At 40.8% G+C, this 13265-nt stretch overlaps 1 protein-coding gene across 1 annotated transcript in view; it reads left to right on the top strand.

The window, feature by feature from the left end:
* Nr6a1 (nuclear receptor subfamily 6 group A member 1) overlaps positions 1–13265 on the top strand; it is a 300000-nt gene that overhangs the window by 258569 nt on the left and 28166 nt on the right. The window lies entirely within an intron of this gene.

Below are 13265 nucleotides of genomic sequence, written 5' to 3' on the forward strand. Positions count from 1 at the left end.
CAGAGGAACTCCAGATGCATGTGCCCCCTTGTGCATCTGGCTTATGTGGTTCCGAGAGAATTGAACTGGGATCCTTTGGCTTTGTAGGCCAATACACTAAACCATCTCTCCAGCTCTTTTTTTTTTTTTTTTTTTTTACATGGGTTCTAGGATTCAAACTCAAGTATTCATGCTTGCACAGCAAGCATTTACACCAGCTGAACTGTCTCCTCAGTCCCTATATTCTTTTTTTTTTTAATTTTTATTAACATTTTCCATGATTATAAAATATGTCCCATGGTAATTCCCTCCCTCCCCACCCCCACACTTTCCCATTTGAAATTCCATTCTCCATCATATTACCTCCCCATTACAATCATTGTAATTACATATATATAATATCAACCTATTAAGTATCCTCCTCCCTTCCTTTCTCTACCCTTTATGTCTCCTTTTTACCTTATTGGCCTCTGCTGCTAAGTATTTTCATTCTCACGCAGAAGCCCAATCATCTGTAGCTAGGATCCACATATGAGAGAGAACATGTGGTGCTTGGCTTTCTGGGCCTGGATTACCTCACTTAGTGTAATACTTTCCAGGTCCATCCATTTTTCTGCAAATTTCATAACTTCATTTTTCTTTACCGCTGAGTAGAACTCCATTGATTTTTGTCCTTCAGTCCATTTATATAATTATTACATTTATTGATTTGCATGTGTTGAACCATCCCTGCATCTCTGGGATAAAGCCTACTTGGTCGGGTTAATGATCTTTCTGATATATTCTTGCATTGTGTTTGCCAAAATTTTGTTGCTTTGCATCTAGGTTCATGAGGGAGATTGGTCTGTAATTTTCTTTTTATTTTTTTTTGGTTTTGGTTTTTTGGTTTTTGGTTTTTGGAGGTAGGGTCTCACTCTAGCCCAGGCTGACCTGGAATTCACTATGTAGTCTCAAGGTGGCCTTGAAGTCACGGTGATCCTCCTACCTCTGCCTCCCGAGTGCTGGGATTTAAGGCGTGCGCCACCACACCCGGCTCTTATAATTTTCTTTTTTTTTGTTGTTCTATTTTTGCCTGGTTTTGGTATCAGGATGATGCTGTCTTTATAGAAGGAGTTTGGTAAAATTCCTTCTTTTTCTATTTTATGGAAACGCTTAAGAAGCAGTGGCATTAGTTCTTTCCTGAAGGTATAGTAAAATTCACCAGTGAATCCATCTCAGCCTAGACTTTTTTATTTGGAGATTTTTGATAACTGCTTGGATCTCCATACTTGTTATAGGTCTAATTAAGTTATTAATCTCATCTTGATTTAATATAGGTAGGTCATATAATCAAGAAAATCATCCATTTCTTTCAGATTTTCATACTTATACATATACATATATATGTTTTTATAGTATGTCCCTATGATTTTTTGAATTTCTCCGGTATCCATTGTGATGTTGCTTTTTTCATGTCTAATTTTATTAATTTGTGTCTCTTTTCTCTTTCTTTTGGTCAGATTTGCTAAGGGTTTATCAATCTTGTTTATCCTTTCAAAGAACCAACTCTTTGTTTCATTAATTCTTTGGATTGTTCTTTTTGTTTCTATCTCATTAATTTCTGCCCTAATCTTTATTATTTCTTCCCGTCTACTAAGTTTTGGTTTGCCTTGTTCTTCTTTTTCCAAGGCTTTAAGGCGAAGCATTAGGTCGTTTACTTGCGACCTTTCTAATTTCTTAATATAGGCACTTAAGGCTATAAATTTACCTCTTAGAACTGCCTTCATTGTGTCCCAGAGATTTTGGTATGTTGTGTTCTCATTATCATTTGACTCTATAAATTTTTTGATTTCCTTTTTGATTTCTTCATTGACCCACTCATCATTTAGTAGTGTATTGTTTAGTTTCCATGATTTTGTGTATGCTCTATAGCCTTTCTTGCTACTGATTTGTAGTTTAATTCCATTGTGGTCAGATAGAATGCAAGGAATTATTTCAATTTTCCTGAATTTGTTAAGATTTGCTTTGTGTCCTAATATATGGTCTATTTTAGAGAATGTTCCATGTGCTGCTGAAAAGAATGTATATTCTGCAGCCTTTGGATGAAATGTCCTGTATATATCTGTTAGGTCCATTCCTTCTATGACCTCATTTAGTCCAGATGCCTCTCTGTTTATTCTTTCCCTGGATGACCTGTCAATTGATGAGAGTGGGGTGTTAACGTCACCCACCACCACTGTCTTTGGTGTTATCTGTGACCTTAGTTCTAATAGTGTTTGTTTGACGAATTTGGGAGCCCCCATGTTAGGTGCATATATGTTTAGGATTGTAATGTCCTCCTGTTGGAGTGTGCCCTTAATCAATATAAAGTGACCTTCCTTATCTTTCTTGACTAACGTCGGACTAAAGTCTACCCTGTCTGATATTAGGATAGCAACCTCTGCTTGTATTCTAGTCCCATTTGCTTGAAACACCGTCTTCCAACCTTTCACCCTAAGATAATGTCTATCCTTTGTAGAAAGGTGAGTTTCTTGGAGACAACAAATTGTAGGATCCTGCTTTTTAACCCAGTCTGCAAATCTATGTCTTTTCGTTGGGGCATTGAGACCGTTGATATTAAGAGATATTATTGAAAGGTGTGTATTTATGTTTGCCATTTTTGTGTGTGTGTGTGTGTGTGTGTGTGTGTGTGTGTGTGTGTGTGTTACTGGTTCTACCTGTGCTCTCTTCTGTTAACTGGTATTTGAGTATAGCTTGTTTTTTCTAGGTTCCTTATATGTGTGCTTTTCCTTTTGTTCAGCATGGAGGATTCTATCAAGTATTTTCTGTAGAGCTGGTTTTGTCTTCAAATACTCCTTTAACCTGCTTTTGTCATGGAATGTCTTTATTTCTCCATCTATTTGAATGGATAACTTTGCAGGATAAAGTAACCTTGGTTGACAGTTGTTATCTTTCAGAACTTGGAATATATCACTCCAAGCCCTTCTGGCTTTAAAAGTTTGTGTTGAATAATCTGCTGTAATCCTGATGGGCTTGCTTTTGTAGGTAACTTGATTTTTCTCTCTAACTGCTTTCAATATTTTTTCTTTGGTTTGTGTGTTTGGAAGTTTGATTATAATATGGTGAGGAGAGTTTTTCCGCTATGATTTTGTTGAAGATGCCTACTATGCCTCTGGAGTGGAGTTCTTCTCCTTCTACTATCCCCTGAATTCTTATATTGGATCTTTTCATAGTGTCCCGAATATCTTGAAATTCCCACTCATACTTTTCTATAAGTTTGTCTTTCTCTTTGTTGGACTGCATTAGGTCTGCCACCTGGTCTTCTAGCTTAGATATTCTGTCCTCTCCCTCATCCATCCTACTGGTGAGATTTTCTACAGAGTTTTTTATTTCATTAACTGTGTTCTTCATTGCTAGTAATTCTGACTGGTTTTTTTTTTTTATTATTTCTATTTCCCTATTTATGTCTTGTATTGCCTTCTTTATTTCATTAAATTGGTGTCCTGCCTCTTCTTTGATTCCTTTGATTTCCTCTTTGATTTCTTCTTTGATTGTTTTCATGTGTTCTTTGACCTCTTTGAATATATTTATAATTATTCTTTTGAACTCTTTCTCAGGCATTTCCTCTAACTCTTTCTCACTGGAGGACATTTCTGATGCATTAATACTTTTAGGTGGATTTATATCGTCTTGCTTTTTAGTGTTTCTTGTGTTATAATGTATATATTTTTGCATCTTGGATTAAGTTAATGCTTGGATTTTCTAGCTAGCTGTGTATTCTTAGCTGTATCAATTGATTTGATGTAATATATTTTCAGGGTAGGACCTTAAGGTATTAGGTGTGGCTCTTAAGACTCTCAGAGTATCTACAAAGATGTTCTTAGGGGTTGAGTTTCCCTGCTTTAGGAGTATTCAAGCAGGCTGAGTGGAATAAAATACAGGTAGATTCTAAAATTTAACTAAACACTGTACACATTCAATCAAAAACAGCCCCGAGTATGTATGCAAGAGTAGTTATTATAATGACCAGATCCTCTATCAACAAAGAGGTTTAGATTTCTGGTCTATTGAGGGATCCAAGTCAGCTTGTGACCAAGTGAGACCCTTCCCTAGTGCAATCCCAGTTACCTTGGGTGATTTTGGTCTCAGTCAAGTTGCTGCCTGGGTCGTCGGGCTGCTGTTCTGATTTCTGGAGCTGGGCACTTGCTTTTCCTACGGGGCAAACCGAGCCGCTGCTGCTGCCTCTGCTGCTGCCGTAGCTGCCACCACCGGAGCCACCACCGCTGCTGAAGCTGCCGCTGCCGTGTCCACCGCCGCTGCTCCCCCCGAAGCCGCTGCTGCGGGATCTGCCGCCGCTGCCACTCCTGGGTCCACTGCTGCTGGGGCCGCTGGTACCGGTGCTGGAGCCGCTGAAGTTGCTGCCGAACTCTGCTCCTGCTTGGATCCCGGTCCCCTTCTAATAAGTTCCATGTGGTTTTCTTTACTTAAGCAAGAGTGAATCAGCCGCCAAAACGGCAGTGTACCCTTACCAATTCTGTCCTCTGAGTTGCCCATGTTGCGCTCACAGCAAACGACAAGGACAATAAACCACACAGGAATGAAAATAACAAGGATCAGGTAGGGATCTAAGTGAAAAAACATTATGACTGGGGATGACTTACCGACGTCTTTCTCTCCGTGTGTCAAGTTCTGGATCCTCTTCGGCCTCTCGCCCGGTGACCACAAAGCACCCGGCGTCCCGGGTTTCGGCACCACTTTGCGGCGAACCCAAGAGCAGCAGGAGAAGAACGACCAGCAAACGAAGATCCTTCTTGATCACACTTTATTGGAGAGCCTATTGGTTAACAGGAAAGCTGATGGCGAGGGGCCTCTAATTTCTTAATATAGGCACTTAAAGCTATAAATTTACCTCTTAGAACTGCCTTCATTGTGTCCCAGAGATTTTGGTATGTGGTGTTCTCATTGTCGTTTTCTCTATGAATTTTTTATTTCCTTCTTGATTTCTTCATTGGCCCACTCATCATTTAGTAGTGTATTGTTTAGTTTCCATGATTTTGTGTATGCTCTATAGCTGTTGATTTGTAGTTTGATTCCATTGTCATCAGATAGAAAACAAGGAATTATTTCAATTTTCCTATATTTGTTAAGATTTGCTTTGTGTCCTAATATATGGTCTATTTTAGAAAATGTTTCATGTGCTGCTGAAAAGAATGTATGTTCTGCAGCATTTGGATGAAATGTCCTGTATATATCTGCTAGATCCATTCCTTCTATGACTTCATTTAGTCCAGATGCCTCTCTGTTTTTTCCCGGGTTGACCTGTCAATTGATGAGAGTGGGGTGTTAAAGTCACCCACCACCACTTCATTTGGTGTTATCTGTGACCTTAGTTCTAATAGTGTTTGTTTGATGAATTTGGAAGCCCCCATGTTAGGTGCATATATGTGTAGGATTGTAATGTCCTCCTATTGGAGTGTGCCCTTAATCCATATAAAATGTCCTTCCTTATCTTTCTTGACTAACGTTGGACTAAAGTCTACCTTGTCAGATATTAGGATAGCAACCTCTGCTTGTATTCTAGTCCCATTTGCTTGAAACACTGTTTTCCAACCTTTCACCCTAAGATAATGTCTATCCTTTGTAGAAAGGTGACTTTCTTGGAGACAACAAATTGTAGGATCCTGCTTTTTAACCCAGCCTGAAAACCTATGTCTTTTGGTTGGGGCATTGAGGCCATTGATATTAAGAGATATTATTGAAAGCTGTGTATTTATGTTTGCTTTTTTTTTTTTTCTTTTTTTAGTTCCCGTTCTACCTTTGCTCTCTTGTGTTAACTAGTATTTGAGTATTGTTTGTTTTTTTCCAGGTTCCTTATATGTGTGCTTTTCCTTCTCTTCAGCATGGAGGATTCTTTCAAGTATTTTCTGTAGAGCTGGTTTTGTCTTCAAATATTCCTTTAGCCTGCTTTTGTCATTGAATGTCCTTATTTCTCTGTCTATTTGAATGGATAGCTTTGCAGGATAAAGTAACCTTGGTTGACAGTTGTTACCTTTCAGAACTTGGCATACATCACTCCAAGCCCTTCTGGCTTTTAAATTTTGTGTTGAGTAATCTTCTGTAATCCTGATGGACTTGCCTTTGTAGGTAACTTGATTTTTCTCTCTGACTGCTTTCAATATTTCTTCTTTGCTTTGTGTGTTTGGTAGTTTGATTATAATATGGCGAGGAGAGGTTCTTTCCAGGTTTTGTCTGGCTGGTGTTCTAGAGGCTTCCTGTATCTGCATTGGCACCTCTTTCACAATTTGGGGGAAGTTTTCTTCTATGATTTTGTTGAAGATGCCTACTATGCCTTTGGAGTGAAATTTTTCTCCTTCTACTATGCCCTGAATTCTTATATTTGATCTTTTCATAGTGTTCCAAATATCTTGAAATTCCCTCTCATACTTTTCTACTAGTTTGTCTTTCTCTTTGTTGGACTGTATTAGATTGGCCACCTGGTCTTCTAGCTTAGATATTCTGTCCTCTCCTTCATCCATTCTACTGGTGAGATTTTCTTGAGTTTTTTATTTCATTAACTGTGTTCTTCATTGCTAGTAATTCTGACTGGTTTTTCTTTATTATTTCTATTTCCTTATTTATGTCTTGTATTGACTTCTTTATTTCATTAAATCAGTGTCCTGTGTCTTCTTTGATTCCTTTGATTTCCTCTTTCATTCCTTTGATTTCTTCTTTGACTTCATTGAACATATTTACAGTCATTCTTTTGAAATCTTCTCAGGCATTTCCTCTAAGTCATTCTCACTGGAGGTCATTTCTGATGCATTAATTCATTTTGGTGGATTTATATTGTCTTGATTTTTGGTGGTTCTTGTGTTATAATGTATATACTTTTGCATCTTGGAATAAGTTAATGCTTGGATTTCCTAGTTAGCTGGGTATTCTTAGCTGTATCAATTGGTCTGATGTTATATATCTTCAGGGTAGGAGGTTAATATGTTTGGTGTGGCTCTTAAGACTCTCAGAGTATCTACAAAAGTGTTCCTAGGGGTTGGGTTTACCTGCTATGGGAGCATTCAAGTAGGCTGAGTGGAACAAAATACCAATAAATTCTAAAATTTAACTAAACAATGTACACATTCATTGAAAAATAGCACGAGTGTTTATGCAAGAGTAGGAATTATAACAACCAGATCCTCTATCAACAAAGCGGTTTAAGATTTCTGGTCTGTTGAGGGTGCCAAGTCAGCTTGTGACCAAGTGAGACCCTTCCCTGGTGCAATCCCAGTTACCTTTTTGGATGATTTTGGTCTCAATTATGCTGCGCTCTGCTTGCATCCCTTTTTGGTGCCCTGTGGGTTCAAGTAGGCTGGCTGGGTTGCTGGACCGCTGTTCTGTTTTCTGGAGCTGGCCACTGGCTTTTCCTGCAGGGCAAGCTGAGCCTGGCAGCTGTGGCCCCGTAGACCTGGCACTGCCGCTGCTGGAGCCACTTCGGGCCTGCGTGTGTGGGCTCTGGGTGCTCTGGATCTTTCCTACTTCTCTGCTGCCATTTTAATATCTTATACACCTCACTTTTTAGTAAAAGTATATATTTTGCTAGGTTTCCTTTGGCTTTTTCTCCCCTAGGCTGCCTTGGCATGGTTCCTACACCGCCATCTTACCCGGAAGTCCTGTTTGTTTGGTTTTTTTTAATTGACAGCTTCCATAGTTATAGAAATAAACCATGATAATTCCCTCCCCTCCAATGTACTAGTTTTTGCATCTGGCTTTATGTGGGTGCTGGGGACTTTAACACAGGTCATTAGTCTTTGCATGCAAGTGCCTTAAACATTGAGCCATTTCTCCAGCTCCCCCCCCCATTTTTTTAAATTAATAGAGAGAGAATGAATAGGTGTACCAGGGCCTCTAGCCACTGTAAACAAACTCCAAACACAAGCACTACCACGTACACCTGGCTTATATGGGTTCTGGGGAATTGAATCTACGTCCTTAGGCTTTGCAGGCAAGTGCCTAAACCACTACATCATCTCTCCAGCCTATCCATTTTCTTTCTTTTTTTTTTTAAGGGAGAGTTTTACTCTAGTCCAGGCTGACCTGCAATCCGCTATGTAGTCTCAGGTGGCCTTGAACTCATGGTAATCCTCCTACTTCTGCCTCTGAGTGCTGGGATTAATGGTGTGTGCCACCATGCCCAGCCTCTATTTTGTTTTTGTTTTTTAATCATTTTATTTATTTATTTATTTATTAAAGACAGAGGAATGGGGCAATGGGCATGCCTAGCCACTGCAAATGAACTCCAGATGCATGTGCCACCTTGTGCATCTGGCTAACATGGGATCTGGAGACTCAAACCTGGGTCCTTAGGGTTCACAGGCAAGTGCCTTAACTGCTAAGTCATTTCTCCAGCTCTATTTTTTAAAATTTTTATTTATTTATTTGACAGAGAGAGAGGGAGAGAGAGAGAATGGGTGTGCCAGGGCCTCTAGCCACTGCAGATGGAACTCCAGACACCTGTGCCCCCTTGTGCATCTGGCTAACATGGGTCCTGGAGAATCAAACCTGGGACCTTTGGCTTTGCAGGCAAACATCTTACCCGCTAAGCCATTGTTCTAGCCTTTTTTTTTTTTTTTTTTTTGAGTTAGGATCTCATTCTGTATCCCAGACTGGCCTTAATTTCATAGTGATCCTTCTACCTCAGCCTCTAGAATCCTGGGATCAAAGGTGTGTGACACTATGTCCAGCTGTTTAGTTGTTTTTTTTGTTGTTGTTGTTGTTTTGTTTTTTGTTTTTTGTTTTTCGAGATAGGGTCTCACTCTAGCCCAGGCTGACCTGGAATTCACTATGGAGTCTCAGGGTGGCCTCGATCTCACGGCAATCCGCCTACCTCTGCCTCCCAATGTTTAGTTGTTTTTAATAATATAAACAAGGAGGGATGGGAGTTCCATTTATTTTCTATTCTATGTGTATACTTTATAACTTTATTTTGGAATTTGTTTCCAAGTCCATCTTGTCTCAGAGCTGCATATTTTTTTGCTGTAGTTCCTTTGAGAGAGACAAGAGTATAGTATCTCCATTTTGAGGAGCTGAAGCTCAGAGAGCTTGAATGACTTGTTTTGCCTATTAACACCAAGCTTCAAAATAAAAAGTGAAATTTAGATCCAGGTTTAAGTACTATCAACATGGTCTGTCCTCTGTTCAATATATCAGTGATTACCCTATACCCAGTGGGACCTACAGGGGGAGGCAGGTGCAGCTCCTGCCTGGAGTAAGCTTCCTTCATGAATTGCCCAAGTTTTCTGTGCCTTTCCAAACTCTGGTCTTGTCACCACCATCAGTGGTGCTGTAAATAATGACTTCAGAGTTATAAGGACCTTAAAAAAATCAGGTGGAAGGCTGGCTCAGCTGTTTGGCACACTTGTTTGCAAAGCCTGCTGGCCCAGTCTGATTCTGTAGTACCCACTAACACCAGATGTACAAAGTGCTCCATGCATCTGGAGTTTGTTTGCAGTGGTAATACCTATTCTTTCTCTCAATCTTTGCAAAATAAATTTTAAGAAAATCCCTCCAGGCTGGAGAGATGGTTTAGCAGTTAAGGCACTTAACTGCAAAGCCAAAGGACTGAGGTTCGATTCCCCAGCACCTAAGTAAGCCAGATGCACAATGTGGTGCATGCATCGGGAGTTTACTTGCAGCAGCTGAATGCCCTGGCACACCCATTCTCTATCTGCCTCTCTCTCTGTGTCTCAAAGACATAAAATAAATTTAAAAAATTTTAAGTCCCTCCAATTTAATGTATAAGCCCCACAATTTCAGATCAATCACTGTATCTACCAGTTAAATATTGGTTTGTTTTTTTTTCATCTAAGTCCTTTTCTCTAAGTCCTAGCCACCATTTCCATATTCTCCCATTTATGATCAAGGTAATTCAGGGTTTTCTCAGAGATGGCTAGAGAAAGAAATATGCCTATTTGAATCAGACAAGCTTGGGAGAAAATGTCCTCCCAGGTTTTCATAGGAACAGCATATTAAAATTACTCTGGCCCCTCCTCCTTAGCACTTAGCTTCCCTTCCTTGTGTTGAGTGTGCACATTTAGGCTTAGGTTAGAGACTTTATTGAAGTTTGTTTGTTCAGTATAGAGAGCACTGGGCTCTGGATACTAGCATACTTTAATTTCTTCTTCAAACTCCTGTCCACATACAGGAATACAGTGTGACCTTGTACATGTAAGTTCACTTATGTGAGATGCAGTTTACTAAAGGTTTATTTACTAGGTTTAGGATATCTTTGCTTAAAAGAACTTTTTGTGGCCAGGTATGGTGATACACACCTTTAATCCTAGCACTTGGGAGGTAGAGATAAAAGGATTTGCTGTGAGTTCAAGGCTAGCCTGAAACCTCAGAGTGCATTCCAGGTCTGCCTAGGTTAGAGTAATATCCTACCTAAAAAAGAGGGAGTAGCTGGTGAGATGGCTTAGCGATTAAGGCATTTATCTACAAAGCCAAAGGATCCTGGTTCAGTTCTCCAGGACCCACATAAGCCAGATACACAAGGGGTTACATGCATCTTGGAGTTCGTTTGCAGTGGCTGAAGGCCACATGCTCACTCTCTCTCTTTCCCTCCCTCCCTCCCTCTTTCTCTCTCAAATAAATAAATAAAATATATTTTTTTAAAAAGAATTAGTCGGGCATGGCGGTGCACACCTTTAGTCCCAGCACTCGGGAGGCAGAGGTAGGAGGATCGCCGTGAGTTTGAGGCCACCCTGAGAGTCCATAGTGAATTCCAGGTCAGCCTGGGCTAGAGTGAGACCTTACCTCAAAAAAACAAAAAAAAAAAAGAATCTTTGTGAAAGTACATGTTAGTATTTTTAGAAATGAACATTTATTTATTAATTATCTGTTTACTAAGTACTTCTTCTTTTCTAGACCACATCATGGGCTTAGGTCTTACAGAGGGTATTTTTTTTTAATTTTTTATTAACATTTTCCATGATTATAAAAAAATATCCCATGGTAATTCCCTCCCTTCCCCCCCCCCACACTTTCCCCTTTGAAATTCCATTCTCCATTATATTACCTCCCCAACAGAGGGTATTTTTAAGGTAGGTTACTGGGGAGATGGCTCAGCAGGTTAGATTGCTTGCTGCACAAGCATCAGCACCCATGTGGTAACAGGCTATGCTTGCCTGTAACTTCAACACTGAAGGGAGGGTCCAGATAATCATTGTGACTTCCTGGTCAGCCAGTTTAACTGAAAAACTGAGAACTCAGCCCAGTGAGACTCTGATTCAGAGAAATAAGTTAGAAGAGCAATAGAGGGCACCAGACCTCTCCCTCTGGCCTCTACAAGTATATACCCAGGACTTGCATATCTGCCCACACATATACACACACCACATACAACACATACCAAATGATTAAACAAAAAAAATTTTTTTAAAGAGCAAGTAAGAGACTGTCACTGAGGAATTGTGTGCCAGGGTTATGAAAGAGAAGACTTAAAGAAAAGTTGAACATACAGACTTTGTGGCATGAAAGTAGGGTAAATGGACAGAGGGAAGTCCATGGTGGAACAGTATGGTTGAACCCAAAAAGCCAAGCTGTCTTAAGATTAATGAGACCTAAAGTATGGTGGTAGAGGAAAGGGAATCGGGTTTCCATTAGAAACTCTTAGGAATCAGGGATAAGTGGTTAAGGGGTTTGCCTACAAAGCCAAAGGGCCCAGGTTTGATTCCCCAGGACACAAGTAAGCCAGATGCACAAGGGGCATATGCGTCTGGAGTTCGTTTGCAGTGGCTAGAGGCCCTGGTGTGCCCATTTTCTCTCTGCCTATCTTCTCTCTCTGCTTGCAAATAAATAAAAATTTTAAAATACTCATTAAAAATGTCTTGAGAATCAGTGCTGGAGAGATGGCTCAGTAGTTAAGCCATTTGCCTGCAAAGCCTAAGGACCCAAGTTCAATTCCCTGGTAACCATGTGTTGCAGTCCGGTTCGCATTGCTGGTAGAAATCACCCAACCAAGAGCAGCTTCTGGGAAAAAGAGGTTTATTTGGCTTACAGGCTCGAGGGGAAGCTCCACGATGGCAGGGGAAAACGATGGCATGAGCAGAGGGTGGACATCACCCCCTGGCCAACAGAAGATGGACCACAGCAACAGGAGGGTGTGCCAAACACTGGCATGGGGAAACTGGCTATAAAGCCCATAAGCCCACCCCCAACAATACACTCCCTGCAGGAGGCATTAATTCCCAAATATCCATTAGCTGTGAACCTAGCATTCAGAACACCTAAGTTTATGGGGGACACCTGAATCAAACCACCACATTCCGCCCCTGGCCCCCATAAACTGATATCCATACATGATGTAAAATACAATGCTTTCAGTCTTACTTTCAAAGTCCCCATAGTTTTTATCAATCTCAATGATGTTCATACATCCCCATAGTGCAAGATCTTTTAACTGAGCCATAATACCAAAATATAACCTCAAAAAACCCAGAATGGCACAGAATAAATATTCACACTGCAATAGATGGCATTGGGCATAGCAAAGAAACATTCAACCAATACAAGATTTAAAACAACCAGGGCAAACATCAAACTCTGTAGCTTCAAGTCCAGCAACTCAAACCAGTGACAAGTCCGGTAATTCTAACCAGCAACAAGTCTCTGGCATTCCAATTCCGCCCCTCCAGCTAGGCTACTCACAGTCCTGGAAAACCACCGGGGCCGGCAGCTCCTCGGCAGCCATCTCATGGTCCCAGCATCTCCACTGGGTCTCCACTGCAAGCCACGGTTCATCCTCATGGCCCCATGGGGTCTCTATGCAGGCAACCAGCAAACCTGCTTCACACTACCCATGGCCATTTCCAAAACACAAGACCGTGTTGCACACTCAATGACCCTCTTTCCAGCATTTCTTATACTCCACGATACCAGGTAGGGTGCCAATTTGTTAATCCAGGGGGGAATAAAGCAGACTTTGAAGAACAAGACACTTCTTGAGCACTCAGGCTCCTTCAAAAGAGTCGACATTCTTTCTGTTGCCCCAGCACAGGTCAGCTAGCCCAGTCTCAAAAGTTGTAATCTCTCAGTTGCAGCTGAACGGGCAGTAGTTCACCCAAAGATTTTTCTTTCTGTGCCATATTCCTCTGCTCACATCAGTTCATTTCTACGCAAAGCAACCCTGCACAACTTCTCAGGACACGGGCACAAAAGCAAGCTTCTCACACAAACTGCTAGCCCAGTCCAGGCACAGCTCTTTCTCACCCTCATAAGCCAAACCTCACAGTCCATGGTTCTTACTGCATTCA

The sequence above is a fragment of the Jaculus jaculus genome, chromosome 1 (assembly GCF_020740685.1).
Source record: "Jaculus jaculus isolate mJacJac1 chromosome 1, mJacJac1.mat.Y.cur, whole genome shotgun sequence".
In the NCBI taxonomy this organism is placed as follows: domain Eukaryota; kingdom Metazoa; phylum Chordata; class Mammalia; order Rodentia; family Dipodidae; genus Jaculus; species Jaculus jaculus.